Source organism: Capricornis sumatraensis, chromosome 12, assembly GCF_032405125.1.
Source record: "Capricornis sumatraensis isolate serow.1 chromosome 12, serow.2, whole genome shotgun sequence".
Classification (NCBI taxonomy): domain Eukaryota; kingdom Metazoa; phylum Chordata; class Mammalia; order Artiodactyla; family Bovidae; genus Capricornis; species Capricornis sumatraensis.
Window position 1 is genome coordinate 77,684,250 of NC_091080.1, and position 18,599 is coordinate 77,702,848.

Genomic DNA, 18,599 nt, shown 5'->3' on the forward strand with positions numbered 1-18,599 from the left:
GTCTGGCATCGGGACACCTGTGTTGCTTCTTACCAGCCACGTGACCTTGATGATCCCCTTGACTCTTCAGCTTCTGAATTGTCTAATGTTCACACCTCTTGTCTGTAAAATGAGGAACTCTATTGACTTGGCAAGGTTATTGCTAAAATAATGTCTGAGAAGTTGGTTTGAAATGATAGCCTATTAAAATTGGAAGCATTCTACTCTATTTTTGCTAGATCATGTCCCGAGCATCTTGAAGAGCCACAGATTCATTTCTGATGTGGACCGCATCCTTCTCCATGATGGGGTATATATCTCTAGAAGTTTCTATTTGTTTTGATTAAATTGTTCAGCCAATCTTAACTGAGACCCTAAATCATCCATTTAATATAATAAATTAATTCTAGAATGGTACTACTTGTGGACCATCCCTGGGAGAATTGCAAAAATAGTCACTCAAATTCTGTTTTTATTCTCTGACTTTGATGCAACCTTTAATGAAAAAGGCTGTGAGATACCAAACTACTCCATCTCTCTGAATGGAAAATTTAAAGGAAACCAAGAGAGCCAATGAAAGATTTAAATATTTTATCCCCTTGCTTTAGAATTTCAGAAGGTTGCTATTGACTTTTTTGTATTGTGTGAATTCCTTGCTAAGAATATAAATGAACTTTTATATTGCACCCCTTGTGCATTTTGTATTGTGTTGAGGGTAGAAGCAGGAAAAGTATTGCCAATGTTAACTAGATGTATCTTATAATATAATTATCATGGAACCAAGAACTTTTAATAATCCCTATTAACTACTTTTATGATAGTGATGAATATGATGGAGGACTAGAACTCTAAAATACTAGTAATTATTAAATAAAAAGAAATCTAAGCTGTAGGGGTATTTTGCATTTTCAGATTACTTTCTTAATAAAGTGAGCAAATAAACTGATTCACATCTTTATGATAGGACTCCACAATTTTATTTTTATTTTTGCTAAGAAATGTTCAACATCCATTCTCAGTTTATTAAGCCATTTTGGCTCTGAATGCTGGCCAAAATGAAAACAAATATCTATATATTTCTATTAATGTTTTCGTGTTTATTAAATATGGTCCCTATATCCTGCATGTGTGTGTGTATGTGTGTATGGATTTCACATAAGGATAATAATTTCCATACTTTAAAAGAAAAATCTTGACAAATCAGGAGGCAAGAGATGATAGCCCACAGCTATGAAAATCACATGGCAGTTAGTCTCATGCCCTTTCAACATTCATTCCTGACTTCAAATTTATTATGAATTTTATGAGCGTATAAGGTTCAAAGAGAAGCAGCAATTTAAAAGCTGCCTGGAGAAAAACCAAATAAGATTTGTATGAAATACTTCTCTGAACAATCATGGACTAGAAGATATTTACATAAAGTGATTCTGGAAGTGTGGTGCACAACCAGCAACATCAGCATCACCTGGGAGCTTGTTAGACAAGCCAGTTCCCTGGTCCCTCCCCGGGTGTACACAATCAGGAACTGGGTATGGTGTCTAGCAATCTGTTTGACGCAACCCTTCAAGTGATCCTGCTACACGCTCAGGTTTGAGAAGCAAGCTTCCAGTACAAGCTCTCACCCTCCGTGCTTAAATGATCCCACATTCTGGGCTTTCCAGTTTAATACACACGCACTGGCACTCTACACACCACATTCTGGGGAGGATTTGAAACACGAGGAAGGGCTGCCTGTCCACATGGAGCACACGACTGTATTTCAGTGATTTGATGGGGAGAGGAAGGAGATGATGGACCTAAGAACTCACATTTCCAGCTGGGGTCATGACTGACCATGATCAACATCAGTGGGGATGGTGAGCACCCCCCATCACAGCTGCCTGTAACAGTAAGTTGGAAGTGTCACAGTACTCTGAGACCTAAATAGGGAAGATAAGATGTCATATTTAAAGCACTGAGTACTGCTGTAGATTCAGTAAGTATGAGCATGACGATGTCTATTCAATTCCAAGTTCTTTAAAATACTTTATTTCCAAAATATTCATAGTGTTATCTGTGCTCCTCAAGCACATTTTAAAAAGTATATCGGCCTTTCCTGTCACTTCTAAGACTAGGTCACACTGCACATGGTAGCCACTATATGCCAAATGCTCCTGGCGTACACATGGTACCAGATTCTGTTCAGAAATCTGAACAGAATTTCCGATTCTGTTTTACTTGGACCCGGCACGAAAAGTGGTGTACATGTGAAAACTCTTCCACAAGCCATACCAGAGCAATCCCCACTCATTAGAAAGTAAGGGCTATTAAAAGACAAAATCTATCCCTAATAAATTTTAAAGATCTCATTGGCTTTATTGAATGATTCATGAATCAGGCAGCATCCCATCTGGCAAGCAAGAGGGAAGCTACGGAAAGGCAAGGGTTCTGAAAGGCAGAAGGAAGTCAGAAACAAAAAAGGCAATTTCAGGCTTAGGTAAGCAGGCTGTGGGGGAAGGAAGGAGTCTGTGTGGGAGCTTACTTCATCTTCCTTTGGGGGATGGAGAGGACCCATGTGATAGATTACCTCATTGGTGGCAACCCGAAAATTCTCGACTGATGGGCTAAGACTGAATTTCCAGGGGCGGTGAAAGCTTCAACAAGGTTAGGTATTAAGCCCTGGTTTAACAGCCTGGCATAAGTGCTTTTATTTTGCTCCTGTGGTTTTCTTTTTATCAAGACTAAATACATTAATGAGGGCTTTCCTGGTGGCTCAGCGTAAAGAATCCACCTTCTGGGTAGGAGACTTGGGTTTGATCCCTGTGTTGGGAAGATCCCTTAGAGAAGGAAATGGCAGCCCACTCCAGTATTCTTGCCTGGGAAATCCCATGGACAGAGGAGCCTGGCGGGCTACAATCCATGGGGTCACAAAAGAATCAGACACAACTTAGCAACTAAACAAACAAAAAACAAATACATTAACAAAAGGACAAGGATGATTGAAAACATGCAGTGTCTTAAAATCAGTAAGTTTGTTTTGTTATCAACATTTGGCCAGGACATTTACAAGATAGAGATATTAAAAGAAAAAAAGAAACAAACATGTATACTGTTACCTAACATACATTTGCATTTAAAGCATCTAGTTCTTAGGTAAGTAGGTATCATTCGTGTTAATTGGGTTCAGGAAGGCTCTCCATTGCCAAAGACAAATCAATCATCTGCGGACAAGGCAGTGTATACCAATGACCTGTAGGTTGTGTTGGAATGTTAATGTTTGTGAAAAGATTTTTGAAGAAGATAAGAGCTCAATTTGGAAAGGCATCCAGAGAATTGATTTTATATCATTCTTAGGGTCAAAAATCAAGGGGCTTTGTTTGGGGGAAAAAAAATAGTAATTTCACATCAGCAGTGGAGTAATTGTTGATATTTTCCATTGAGCAGAAAAGAGATAAAAAGTATCTATTTATAGGAGTGTATTTTTTTTAACAGCAACTGCTTTATTTTTACCATGCTATTTTAGTACTTTAGTAGTTAAAGTGGTGGACATTTTCTTATCATGAAATTATATGTGTGATATGCCTCTGACCTAGAAATCACAAGACTAATGGACTTTACGTCTGTTTATTTTCAGTGAAATCTGAGTATTTTGACAGAAAAGACTGCTGATGAAGTTTTTGCATTCTGAACATATTAGGGATATAAAATTAAAGAAAAATAAAGGGCAGTAAGACTGGAAACACTTTTCCGTTGATGGAAGGATTCAGAAGTAATTTCGAAACAAAGGGGCTGGGGAGGAAATTTCCTCCTTTGGCTCAATAACATAACCTTTTCTCTCCTTATTTTGATAATATAAATTCATTAGCTTTAACCTCATCCTGGCCCCAGAGTGATATCTATTGTTTTTAAAAGTGTGTGCCACAGAGGAGGAAAACACATATTTGATTTCATGGTGGCAAGCTTGCATTTCCTCAGGCTTTGCCATTCCAAGAAGAGCATAAGCTTTTTCATCTTAACTCTGATGCACCATCTTAATTTAAAATGTATGAGGTTTGCCCTGGTGTGCTAGTGCATCAGTTTCTGGTATCAACAAAATCAAAGCTCCTAACTTTCAGACACAAAGGGATGGATTTTTGAATACCAAGAGAATTTTCACAAGTCAAACTCCCAACAAAACAAAAAAGACAAGATAGCTCTGTCAGAAAAAAAAACAAAACAATAAAAGGTAGCCTCTCCTAAGAAAAGATGAAGTTTTATTTCTTGTCTTCCTGGCAGTAGCCCAGATGCTGGGCCATAATTATCATTCTAATTGTCATTTAGTATAGCAGTAATTCTCAAGTGTTCCTTGGAAATGAAACTCTTGAGAATTTTGTTAAAAGATAGGTTCTGATTCCCTAAACCTGTGGTGAGGCCTGAGATGCTGAATTTCCAACAGCATCCAGATACGTGATGCTGCTGAGCCAGTGAACATGTTTTGTCACATTGGGTACCAAGGGCATGTAGTATATTATGGGATATAGTCTTTTATACCATCTGCACAGAGGTTAGGCAAACTAAGGCAAGAAGCCAACTGAGGGAAGATTTTTTTTTTCCCCCCCAGGACAGTCTTTCTATACGTGCAGTGTTTAATCAGAAAGGGTTAGTTGCCCAGTCATGTCTGACTCTTTATGACCCCATGGACTGCAACCAGGCTCCTCTGTCCATGAAATTCTCCAGGCGAGAATACTGGAGTATGTCGCCATGTCCTTCTCCAGGGAATCTTCCCAACCCAGGGATCAAATCCAGGTCTCCTGCACTCCAGGTAGATTCTTTACCATTTGAGCACCTGGGAATGCGATGTTTAGATCATGAAAATGGAAATTTCTCGGCTTCAATTTCCTCTTGTATAGCTTGAAAGGCTTGGAAATTCCTCTTGGACCTGATATTTTAGGATTCCATTAAGTGCTACATAAATACTCTAAATGAATGAATGAGGGAATGAATAGATTTGGGGTTACCAGGATATTTCCAAGGGAGTGATAGCTTATTTTCTTCCAGTTATTACTGTAGAAAAGTCAGGGCATATTTGAGTCATTTTATTAGCTTTACATGAGGGAGAAATTGTGAAACAATGGTTTAAGAGAAAATATAATGGGTCAACGAAGCATCTTAAGTGTGAGTTTTAGGTTGGAGACTTGGAATTTTAAGCTGAAATCAGTCCAAAAGGCTGTGCGTTTGCAGGGCGGAGGGTGGTTGTCATTGTATGTATTCATGACAGACAGTGAGTGACTATATTTCCAACTGTTAGCAAAGGTTATAATTTTGTTAACTTTAATAAAGGATACAGTTAGGCTAGGGAATTGGCCTGAAATTAGGAGGGGAATGAGGTCCTGAGGGACAGATTAAAAGATAGTAGAATAATGGACTGTACAGAACAAGGGTATGTATATCCCTGGAGGACTGGTGCAGTGGGAATAGCAGGGGGGAAGGGCTAGTGGTTAAAAAGTGGCTGAACTTGAGACGATGGAAGGGTAACCATTATTAATAATGGCAAGGTCTAGGGTATGACTGCGTAAGTCATGTTACTTCTTTGCTCCCAGGTATTTTGAAGGTGATAAAGGTGTGACAAATAAAAACTGCGCTTACAACTTTGAAGATTCTAATTGGGACCAGACTTAAAACTGACATAGATCTTCTGTGAATCCAGTACTTGACATGTACAAGTGTAAGTGACATGTAGTATTTGACAGAGCAGCTTTGAAATTTCAGCCAAAAAGGTGATAAGTTGAATTTTAAACCCTGGAAAATTAGGTCAACCATATAAAAACAAGATTTAATAAGCAGTAGATGCCGTTTTGTCCAACTCTATTAGATTTTTGAGGTGCAAAAATATCATAGGCCGTGGACATCATACCCTTGCTGTGCGATGAAGGACTGAATGAACGCTCTGCTGTAACCGCGCTACATCTTCTGTCAAATAAGCACACATGGGGATAGGTGAAAGGTCATTGGAAATGTACACCAGCAGCATGACAACGTTTAATTCTTAGGTGGACATAGTAGCAAAACTTAAAAATTTATATGCAAAGAGTTAAAAAATATATATAGTCTATCTGGGGGTAATATTGGATGATTTCATACCAATACTTAATCTGCTATTAAATTCAGTTATTTCTCAGTGATGACCAGTCTTTGAATGAATGATTCATATTTACAAAGATACAGTGTACTCAAGCCATTATTACTCTCTCTGTGAAACTAGACACTTCAATAAGTCACCATCTCTTAAAGTTTGGTGGGTTTATAGTGCAGATATGTGGGAAAAACGCAAAAATGTAGCTTGTTAACACATCTTGCCTTCATGAAACCCTCCCTAATTTAATGTTCTTTCAATAAAATTTATTTATAGGATGTATAGATATAAATGTATATACATATGTGTATGTGTATATATTTATATCTATAGGATATATTTATATATATATATTTATATATGTATGTACATATATAGGGAGGAGTAAGAAAGAGATCCTATATATATGTAAATATAAATAATATACATAAAGTATATGTTAAATTTAATAGTCACTGATTTTTAGAAAATATTAGATTTATCTCTAGGCACAAAGAAAATATATCGCTGCATAAGGATATGTAACTACAATTGACCTTTGAACAACACTGGGATAAGGGATGATGGCCCCTCTTGAAATTGTAACCTTGTATAGCTTTTGACTTCCGAAAAACTTAACTATCTGCTATTGACCAGAAGCCTTATCAGTAACAGAGGCTATTAACACATCTGTGTTGTATGCACCACATAGTATATTCTTGCAATAAAGGAAGTTAAGGAAAGTATTAAGGACATCATAAGGAAGAGAAAATGCATTTATAATACTTATATGTGTCTATGGAAAAAAATCCACGTAGGAGTGGACCCCACCCCACCCCACAGTTCAAACCATGCTTTTCAACAGTCAACTGTGTATAAAGTAAACCACATATGAATTTTTAACAGAACGTCTTTTCTGAGATGTAAGAAATGATCAATTTACCCAGTACTTCCTCCCTTGTCAGTTATTAGCACAGAAGATAAATGAATTGGTTTAAACTTCAAAGCAGTGATACTGACAGCCTACAGAGAGGTAGAAATGGTGTAGTAAAAGGTGTGGATCTTAGCACTGGACAACCTGAGTACAAAACTTGCCCTGTGGCTCTGCCCAGTTTCCTCATCAGACAGTGACAGAAAAGACTCTGGGGCGGGGGGGGGGGGGGGGGGGGGGCGGGGAAGGGAAGAATGAGACAAATTGCGAAGTAGGACTGACATATATACACTTGTTTAGTCGCCCAGTCGTGCCCCACTCTTTGTGACCCCATGAACTGTAGGACGCCAGGCCTCCCTGTCTCTCACCATCTCCCGGAGTTTGCCCAAGTTCATGTCCATTGCATAGGTGATGCCTTCCAGCCATCTCATCCTTTGATGCCCTCTTCTCCTTCTGCCCTCAATCTTTCCCAGCATCAATGACTTTTCCAGTGAGTCAGCTATTTTCATCAGGTGACCAAAATACTGGAGCTTCAGCTTCAGTATCAGTCCTTCCATTGACTGTTCAGGATTCCTTTCCCTTAAGGTTGATTGCTGTGATCTCCTTGCTGTCCAAGGGACTTTCAGGAGTCTTCTCCAACACCACAGTTTGAAGGCATCAATTCTTTGGCATTCTGCCTTCTTTATGGTTCAACTCTCACAACTTTATATGACCACTGGGAAGACCATAGCCTTGACTATACAGACCTTTGTTAGTAATGTCTCTGCTTTTCAACATACTGTCTAGGTTTATCATAGCTTTCCTACCAAAAAGCAATTGTCTTCTGATTTCATGGGTGGAGTCATCATCCACAGTGATTTTAGAGACCAAGAAGAGGAAATCTGTTCCTACTTCACCTTTTCTCCTTCTATTTGCCATGAAGTAATGGGGCCGACCGAATGCCATGATCTTAGGTGTTTTGTTTTTTTTTTTAATAAAAGCTGCTATATAACACAGGGAGCTCAGCTCGATGCTCTTCGATGACCTGGAGGGGTGAGATGGGATTGAGGGAGGTCTTTTAAGAGAGAGAGGGGCTATGTGTATACATAAAGCTTGTTCATTTCATTGTACAGCAGAAACGAATACAACATTGCAACACAATTATTCTCCAATTTAAAGACAAAGAAAAAATAAAACAGAAACACCTTCTTTGGAGCAGTTATGAGGGTTGTAATGGATAAACAGAGTTTGCTACAGTGCTTGACTCTGTGAGTCAGAGCTGAACCTTACTCTATCAAGCTGCCTTCATATTTAAGATGCTGTATCTCCTACCACACTGTGAAGAGAGTGGGATCCCTCCCGTGATGAGGCATCATTCCAACCTTCAAAGAAATCACTCTCCAGTGGAAAAAAAAAAGTTCAACTTTCACACACATGAAGATGTATTTACTGTACACTTCTGTGTAGTGGGCAGTGCCCTGACTGCTTGGGGTACCCAGTGAACAGGACAGACAAGACTTTCAACGTAGGGCACTCACATACTGATTCCTTCACTCCTTGCCCTTGACATAATTATAGCCTACACTGACTGCTGCTGCTGCTGCTGCTGCTAAGTCGCTTCAGTCGTGTCTGACTCTGTACCCATAGATGGCAGCCCACCAGGCTCCCCTGTCCCTGGGATTCTCCAGGCAAGAACACTGGAGCGGATTGCCGTTTCCTTCTCCAATGCATGAAAGTGAAAAGTGAAAGTGAAGCCGTGCCCGACTCTTAGCAACTCCATGGACTGCAGCCTACCAGGCTCCTCTGTCCATGGGGTTTTCCAGGCAAGAGGACTGGAGCTGGTTGCCATTGCCTTCTACGTTACACTGACTGTACTTCCTAAAACATCACAAGTAAAGTAGTCTCTCTCCTTTGATTATGTATTTATTATATCTTAAGAACAAAGATGTTAGGCAGGCGTCTCTTACTAAAAGGTACAAATCAGTTCTGACAAAATGACGAGATAAGATTTTCTATGAATATATATTTATGTTAGATGCATATTACTTTTTTTTAATTGCCTTTTAGAATGTGTAGCATTGCTGCTGTTTGATAAATTTATTGTGAAATTAAACCAGAAAGACTTGAGGTTGTCCTTAATGGGCAAAACCGAATACAGAGGGAACACGTTCTGTCAGCTCATATTAAAATATCGAGAGCTAACGGAGGCTCCTCTCAAGGACCAAATTGAACATATTTGAGAAAACAGCATCACTGGGACAGAGGAATTACTCAGACTTCACTGAGGTCCCTAGGGCATCGCAAACAGCATCCCAAAAAGTGAAAGTGCCCTTAGAGGAGAGATTAGTGTCATGCCAAAACTGTGCATTGTCTGAAGTGAGTGACCTAGAGCAAACATAAAGAAAGTTACATGTGATGTTATGCTTTCCAGGAAAGCGTTTATGCGGAACAGGAATTGTGCAAATCTCTATGAGAATGTGGTCTATAAAACTGACTGTGTTTTTGCAAGTTATTCCATCTGTAAGCAATGTGCATGAAATAGGTTTTGTTAAAATAAAGGAAATTGAATTCAAGGTGCTCCCTAAAAACTATCCTATCAGCATGAATACCAGCCTAGAAACTAGATGCAGTCACCTCCCATATTTCATATTTAAATTTTCCCCAATATCTCAAAATGTTTCTCAAATTCATGAATCTGTCTACCCAAGCTGTAAGTGTGTATTACTTTAAAACTTTTCAAGTCATTTGCCAGACAAGGTATGATAAGCATAGGCTGAATGGTGCAGTTGTATGGATTATATGCAAGGGTATTACATTTTACTCAAGTCATTGCATAGAAACTCGGGAATGGCAAAGTTATCTTTAAAATGGCTGACAGATCAAAAGAGACTCTAGCCAAAATTCTGAAAAGTTCTAGTGAAAAGCATTGAGTTGTATTTGGAAGAAAAAAGTTTTGCTCAAAAGTCTTTTGTAGCGTTTGCTTTTCAGGATTCAATAGAAGAGTTACTATGGCGGTTTGTTGTCTCCCACTGGGTCTTTTAGAGAGTTATACCATTGGGAACAAATTATCCTTACCTACAGCATAGGCAAGGCCTTTTCTAGCTGTTTGTAATTACAGTAAACATAAAGAGTAGACTTAAAAAAAAAAAAAAAAAAAGACAAATGTACAAACAGCTTTTCGTGGTTGTTTAATCACTAAATTTAAATTGTGGTGCCGGAGAAGACTCTTCAGAGTCCCTTGGACTGCATGGAGTTCATACTAGTCAACCCTGACTATTCTTTGGAAGGACTGATGCTGAAGCTCCAATACTGATGCGAAAAGCTGACCCACTGGAAAGACCCTGATGCTGGGAAAGATTGAGGGCAGATGAAGAAGGGAGCAATGGAGGATGAGATGGTTGCATAACACCACTGACTCAATGGACATGAGTTTGAGCAAACTTCAGGAGATAGTGAAAGACAGGGAGGGTCACAAAGAGACATGACTCAGTGATTAAACAACAACAAAAGTCGCTAAGTCATGTCCAACTCTTTTGAGACCCCATAGACTGTAGCCTGCCAGGCTCCTCTGCCCATGGGATTTCCCAGGCAAGAGTACTGGAATGGGTTGTCATTTCCTTCTCCAGGATATCTTCCCCACCCATGCATCGAGCCCATGACTCCTGCAAAGGCAGGCAGATTCTTTACCACTGAGCCACCAGGGAAGCCCCACACAAACAGCTATAGTTTCCTAAAATAAAAAGTAGAATAGCTGTATCTACTTTCTAAAGGTGGTGGTAGAAAACAGGCTTGTGAATGCTGTTCACTTTTCTTTTAATTCTTAATAATTTTTATCTTGAAATGTGTCAAAAATAACAGACAAGTATAGTGAGAAGCATAAAGGACCCTTGTGGAGTCTTCCCTGGTGATCCAGGGGTTAAGACTCATCACTTCCACTGCAGGGATCACAGGTTCAATCCTTGACTGGGGAACTAAGATACTGCCTCAAAGAGAAGAAAAGAACCCCTGTGTGTCCATCACACTGCTTGTATCTCACTTCACTTTTCTTGAACTTTATTGAATCTTTGGCATTTTTTTCTTTGCTTTTCGGTCAGACACTGTCCAGACATCTGCGTCCTGAAGCAGATGCTCTCTGCCCTCTCCTCCAACCTCATCACACTCTCCAGGGCCACCTCAGTCCTGGGCTTCATAAACTGGTCCTGCTTCCCATTCCTGGTAAATGAGACACATCCAGAGATGCAAAGCTTTCCTATCCAAGCCAAAGAGAGGGGAAAAATTGAAACGTTCAATAAAAGGGAGCTGAGGTTTCTTATTCTGTTTTATTGTTTCTTGTTGGTTTACTAGAGAGTTCCATTGGCGAGTCTTATAAATTTTATAAATGTAGTAGTAATAGAAATCTGGGAGATATGGAAAACATAGGTGAACAAAGGCAAAGTCACTCTTGAACTTTTCCTCCACCTAAACTTCCAGCTTCATTTCTCTGACCTCCTTGTAAGTATCCTCCATGTAAACAAACTCATCTTTTGGTAATTACACACCTTGGCATTTCATACCTCTCTTAATGATCTCCTTCCCAGTAGTCTATGTTCTATCTCCTCTTCACTCTCTGAATGAATGAATGATTAAGGTGTTTCTCTTTAGGATGTTTTAATAGGTAGTGTACTAAATTTTAGAATTATCTCCATAATCTGTCTGTTTTGGTGTTCTTTTGTCACTTTTTATAATTATTTAGGAAAGTATATTTTAAGTTTCTATTTAATTGAAATTTTAGTTTAACTTTGTTATCAATTATCGCAGTTACTTTTCATGCTAAATAAAGAATATAAAAGAGAAAATGAAATAACATATTTATCATCATTTTGTGTACATGTTGTCTTTTATCATCATCTCTTATTTTGTTTACAAAATATGAACTTTTAAAAAATGCTTTTCTCTATGTCTTGTTTTGTTTCCTAATCACCTGATCTATTTGGATGTGGACAACCTGCTATTGTTTCTACTGTTCGTAACATAGATACTTCCAAAACAGAATTCTACGTCTAATTGTCAAAGTCAATCAAATATATGAAAATCACTTTTGACAAACATTTACAGAAGGAAAAGTGATGATATGAAAAACAGTATATTTGGTGGGCAAAACCTTGTAATTTAACCATGAATAATAAAAACATCTCTAGAAGACAAAGAAACACCTGGGAGAGAAATAATAATTTATAGTATGGCAGAAGAAAATTTTTTCTGATAAAAATAATCAAAGTTTAGCAACTAAAAGTTTTATATCCACTAAACTAATTTAGTATCACCATTTACTTTTTATGCATTTTGACTACCATATTGTAAAATATGTTATTCTGCATGAACTGTGAAACTGTATCATCATCATCACTTATTTAGTATTCATTGTGCCTACCATATTGTAAAATGTTATTCTGCATGAGCTGTGAAACAGTATCTCCAAAGTCAGACGTCTGTGTATGGAGCGAGAAATAGATTTTGAATTTAACTTCCTTGAATTAATGCTTACTTTATTTAACCCCTCCTCGAGTAGCTTCTTATTCATGTAATTCCCACTTTGTATTTGAATTTTTTGAAGCACAGAAAATCATGAGGTTCAGAAAGGAGATAGAATGGGAGAAAATATTTGCAAATTCTATATCTGATAAGGGACTTAAATTTGGAATAAAAAAAGATCTCTAATATCTCGGCAATAAAAACACAAATAGTTGATTGCAAAATTGGCAGAGGACTTGAATAGACATTTTTTTCAAAAAATATACATAAATGGCCAATATAAAAGATGTTCAACACTATTATCCATTATTAAAATGCATATCAAATCACAATGAGATACCTATTCCTACCCATTAAGTTTACTATAATCAAAAATATAAATAATAACAAGTTTTGACAATGAAAAAATATGGCAAAATCAGAAACCTCACACATGGGTGGTAGGAATGTAAAATGGTGCAATTGCTATGAACAAGTCTGATGTTTTCTCAAAAGAGTACAGAATTACCATCTGAGACCCAGCAATTCCAATCCTAAGAGAAATAAAAATATATATGTTCACTTAAAAATTTGTACATGAATGTTCATAGGAGCATAATCCATTGTAGCTAAAGTGTGGAAAGAAAGAGATTGTCACCTCAAGTGGATAAATAAAGGTGGTACATCTATGCAATGGAATATTATTCAGCTGTAAACAGGAGTGAAGACCTGGTATACACTGCAACATGGATGGACTTTGTACCCATTATTCTAAGGTGAAGGATCTAATCATAAAAGACATATTACATGTTTCTGTTTATATGAAAAGGCAAACCTATAGGAACAGAAAGTAGACTAGTGTTTGCCTCGAAGGAAATGGCAACCCACTCCAGCGTTCTTGCCTAGGAAATCCTATGGACGGAGGAATCTGGAAGGCAACAGTCCATGGGGTCGCAAAGAGTTGGACACAATTCAGTAACTAAACAAAAACAATGAGCTAGTAGTTGGGGAACCATAGAGAGATTGGGAGAAAATCAGAGTGACTGCTACTGTAAGTGGAGTTTGTTTTTGAGATGATGAATATGTTCTAAAATTGGTTGTGATCATTGCACAATGGTGGATATAGTATTCCATATCATTGAATTATACACTTTAGATAAGCGAATTGCATGGTACATGAATTATGTCTTACTAAAATTGTCTTAAAAAACATAATAAAACACTAAGGCAAACAAACAAAAACACGAACAGGCATATTCTAACCAGTATTTTATTAGTTTACAGATCTCTAATGGGGGTGAATAAAACAGAAAAGGATGAGGTCTCCATAAGATGTAGCACCAATTATGTCTAAAATTTTATATATTCAGTTTAATAATTCTCCAAAAAGGATATTTCCTGTTTTTTCTAGAAAATACATACATTTCAAATTTTCTCCTAACTTGATACTATAGAATTGCTAATAAGGATTCTTGCCTGGAGAATTCCATGTACAGAGGAGCCCGTCGGGCTGCAGTACATGGGGTCACAGAGTCAGAAACGACAGGGATTTTCATGTTTTCTTTTAAACAAGGAATATGATCCATTATCACATATGTACTTAACCTTGAAATTCCTCTGATTGAATTGCTTCAAGAATGCTTTTATTCTTACAGTTTTATTTCAATATCTAAATTTATTTTTAGGATCCTTTACCTATCATTTAGTTCCATGTTTCTGACTTCTCTAGAATATTTCAATTTTAATACCTTAATTCTATATTCCTTAGCTAAGTAAATCCACATGCAATGTGGAATTAATTTTCCCACCTAGATTATAATCTAAAATTAAGCAAATTCCTCTGCGTCCCAATTTCTTCTCACACTTCCCAAATCAATCATCAGGAATTATGGATTCTTCTTTGACAATTGTCCTAGTTTTCTACTCTAATATAGGCAATGTCTAAACTCCAATCCAGTTTGGATTTTTCTATTTAATAGCTGTATGATGTTAGCATGTTACTTAAACTATTTGAGTCTCAATGGACTAGAGAAGAAAGTCATTTATTTGATTTTAATGGTGCTGTTAGGAAAACTAAGTGATATACCAGTAGTTTGTGAGTCACCACTTTGAAAAAAAAATACTATCACCTTTTCACAGAAATTATTATATGCAGCATTTAATCCTTCCATCTATAAGTGCATAATCAATGATTCTCTATTTGACTTAAAAATAACAGTCACACAAATTCATAAGGAGTAAAGGACCAGGACACAATCAGGGTATCTAAAATAATCTAAGGACCAGTGAGGTTACACAATATTTTAAAGCAATATATATATGAGTGTAAGGACACAGTTTTCAAATACGTCACTGTTATGTCACTGAGAAAGGTAGAATGATTTTCTAACCAATCACAGATTAAATCTGTACTTGTGTGAGTGCTAATTTGCTTCATTTATGTCTGATGATTTGCAACCCTGTGGCTTGTGGCCTAGCAGGCTCCTCCATCCATGGGATTCTCCAGGCAAGAATACTGGAGTGGGTTGCCATGCCCTCCTCCAGGGGATCTTCCCGACCCAGGGATTGAACTTGCTTCTCTTATGTCTCCTGCACTGGCAGGTGGGTTCTTTACCACTCTCGCAATCTGGGAAGCTCTAAATCTGTACTTATATTTATCAGTAATAATAATATTGTTCAACACTTACATAGTATATACTCTTTGCCACTCTGTATTCTAACTGTTTTATATTTTGCTATTTTACTCTATCTCCAGGACACCTTTCAGTTTAATGAGCTCTCTGTAAGGTCATTTAGTAATGGTAAATGGAGAATAATGAGGTAAGGCTCTGAAAGAATATATTAAAAAGAAAAACAGTATTTGGGGAAAACAATATACAATTTAAAAGATAAATGCATTTTAAAAAATGTAGCCCAACTTTTCAGATGAAATTTCTATTTTAGGCTTTCTAATCAACATCTGAATTACATGTTACTATCGAAACTAAGTATTTCCTAGGTAGGTGTGTAGTGTACATTATACATACAGTTTAATTCATACCTACCTTTTACCACTACTAATTGTAGAATATCTCTTTCTCCATAAAGTATGTTTGTTTGTAAAAAGAGGAGCAGTTCCCCTATCTTTATAATATTTATTCATGTTGAAATACAGCTAATTTATCAATTAAACGTGGTCCAGTGGTTGAGCTGCTAGTTTCAACTTAATTCCCTCATTTCTTCCCCTTTTATTCAAGCAAAGTGCCATTCAATTTATGGCTTCTTTTCTCTCCCTCCAGCCTAAGCTTCTTAGAAAATAAATGAGGCTATAAGTCCTCATTTAGCCCTTCTTAGTCCTGTTGATTCGAGCTGAGGATTTGAATCTTGTCAGTCATTCACCAAGTTACTCCTTTAGGTCATCATGCGCTCCTTCTGCTGTATCCATGTTGGTTTTTTTTTTTTTTTTTTTTTTTCCCCTGGGAGAAAGTTGCAAGGGTGTTTGTATAGGAATCTTGACATTGGAGCAGACATACAGTTTTAATCAGAATGAGGGTCCTAGAACCCCATGGAGTTTATACACACTTTGGCACCCGTGAGATCACCTGGAAATAACTAGAGACTGGAATGAGGTCCCTAAGCCTTCTTTCAGCTATCACTAATCTGCTCGGTTTGGAGAATGTGTTTAGGGGCCTCTGTTCAATTGTTCACCCACTGGATGGGTACGTTAGCCAATGGTGCCAATGTGCTCCATGTAATTTTTCCCCTTGGCACGGTTTTTGATTTAGGCAAATATTAATATAGGGTCTGTTTAAATTCCTGTAGACAGAGAAGATATACAATGTTAGAATTCTTAGCTAACAAGGGATACTGCCAAATGATAAAATATTAATCCTATTACTTTGTATGCAGATATCCAAGAACTAGAAGCAATTACCCTGACTCTAATTGCTTCATAGATGAATACAATTATGATGTTACACTTATTCTGTCTGTATTCTCAGTATAAAATAACATCCACATAAGACAGTCAGAAATTTCATTTAAAAGTAAACCTTACCAATGTGAAATATATTAAGGCAATAAACCAAGAGATTAAACTTTCATAAACAGTAAGAGCTCATTGTTTTGTAAATGAGTGTATAATAATATCTTTGCAGCTCAAATGAAACCGTAAAACTGACTGGGGGCCTCACATTTTTCTGCAAACTTTTGATTTATCTTTTTAATCTGTTCTTAGCATTGTATAGCAATTAAACATTGAAAATGGGCTCTAGACTTCTTGCCACATTGCTCTTCTCTCATTTCACTTCTGTCATTTCTTTTATAATGACAAGCAATTTAGAGGAACAAGAAACAATTAAAATGTAAGTAGCTCCTGCTGTTACAGGTGTTTTCTACTAATGAATAAAAATGACTAGCATTATAGAAAGGTGGGATTTAAGGAAAGATCTCTCCTAGGGGTTAGATTTTTTAAAATCTGTGGGCAAAATGAAGAAATTAAATACAGACTTCCAGGTAATAATAGTAGAAGGGATTTTGATAAGTAAGAGTTAGTTGTTGAAGGTAGTACTCATGTTTGTAAGGTGGTCAAATGAAATTGCTTTTCTAATATAGTTCTCAAACTTTAGTGCACATTGGAATCACCTGGAAAGCTTGTTAAGCCACACACTCATGAGCTCCACCCCATTGTTACTATTCAGTGAGATTGGAATGGAACCAAGAATTCATATTTTAGCATGTTTGCAGGTCTGAGAGCTTCCCTGATAGTTCAGCTGGTAAAGAATCCGCCTGCAATGGGGGAGACCTGGGTTTGATCCCTGGGTTGGGAAGATCCCCTGGAGACGAGAAAGGCTACCTACTCCAGTATTCTGGCCTAGAGACGTTCATGGATGGGGTCCACGGGGTCCCAAAGAGTCGGACAGGTTAAGTGACTTTCACTTTCACTTTTCAGGTCCTGAGACCTCATTTTGAGAATCATTACTTTAACATAAGGCAGTAGCTTTTGTATTCTTTTGTCCCACTTCCCCTCAAAAAAACCCAGGAATTCTTGACAGGAATACTCTGAAGGTCATAATCATGTGACCCTTGTGGTCACATGTAGTAGACTCAGTTAACAGGAGATGCAATTGGTATATAGAGATTTACAGATGATCCAGTGACTCACCTAAAGCCATACAGGTGAACCATGCTGGAAACCAAAAGGATCGCCCTTCTAATTCAGTCCTTTGCTCTGTTCAATAAGTTGTGCTCATTCAAAGCAGTTCCTGGAATATTGTTGTTTTTCTTATTCAGTGGCTAGGTCATGTTTGATTCTTTGTGACACCATGGACTGCAGCATGCCAGGCTTCCCTGTCCTCCACTGTCTCCCAGAGTTGGCTCAAACTCATGTCCATTGAGTCAGTGATGCTATCTAGCCATTCCATCCTCTGTTACCCTCTTCTTCTTTTGCCTTTGATCTTTCCCAGCATCAGAGTCTTTTCCAATGAGTCGGAATATTGATCATTCCATGAGATGGAATATTGACCAATCTCCTAAAGGTAACAGCTTAGGGAAATACAATTCTGCTTTTAATTATAAGTCTAACTTAATGCAGAGGATATGGGTGACTCAAACAGCAAGTTTGTTATGAAATTAAATGTGCCACTAAGACAAGCTTCACTTTTTTTAAAATTGAAGTTGATTTACCATGTTGTGTATATATGTGTATATTCACATACACATATATATATACAGATATGTATTCTTTTTCAGGTGTTTTGTGTTGTAGGTTATTGAAAGATATTGAATATAGTTTCTTGTGCTATGTAGTAGGTCGTTGTTGTATTTTATATATAGTAGCATATATACGTGTTAATCTCAAACTCCTGATTTATCCTTCTCCCACATTTCCCCTTTGGTAACCTTAAATTTGTTTCCTATGTCTATAAGTCTTTCTGTTTTGTAAATAAGTTAATTTGTATCTTTTTTCTTTTCAATTCCCCATATAAGTGAAATCATATGATATTTGTCTTTCTCTTCCTAAGTTACTTCATTTAAAATGATAGTCTCTAGGTCCTTCTATGTTGCTTCAAATGGCATTAGCTCATAGTTTTTTATGGTTGAGTTATAGGAAATGGCAACCCACTCCAGTATTCTTGCCTGGAGAATCCCATGGATGGAGGAGCTTGGTGG

At 37.4% G+C, this 18,599-nt stretch overlaps 1 protein-coding gene across 1 annotated transcript in view; it reads left to right on the forward strand.

Annotated features, from left to right (window-relative positions):
- GPC6 (glypican 6) overlaps window positions 1-18,599 on the forward strand; it is a 1,216,347-nt gene that overhangs the window by 571,368 nt on the left and 626,380 nt on the right. The gene's annotated exons all lie outside the window — the stretch shown is intronic.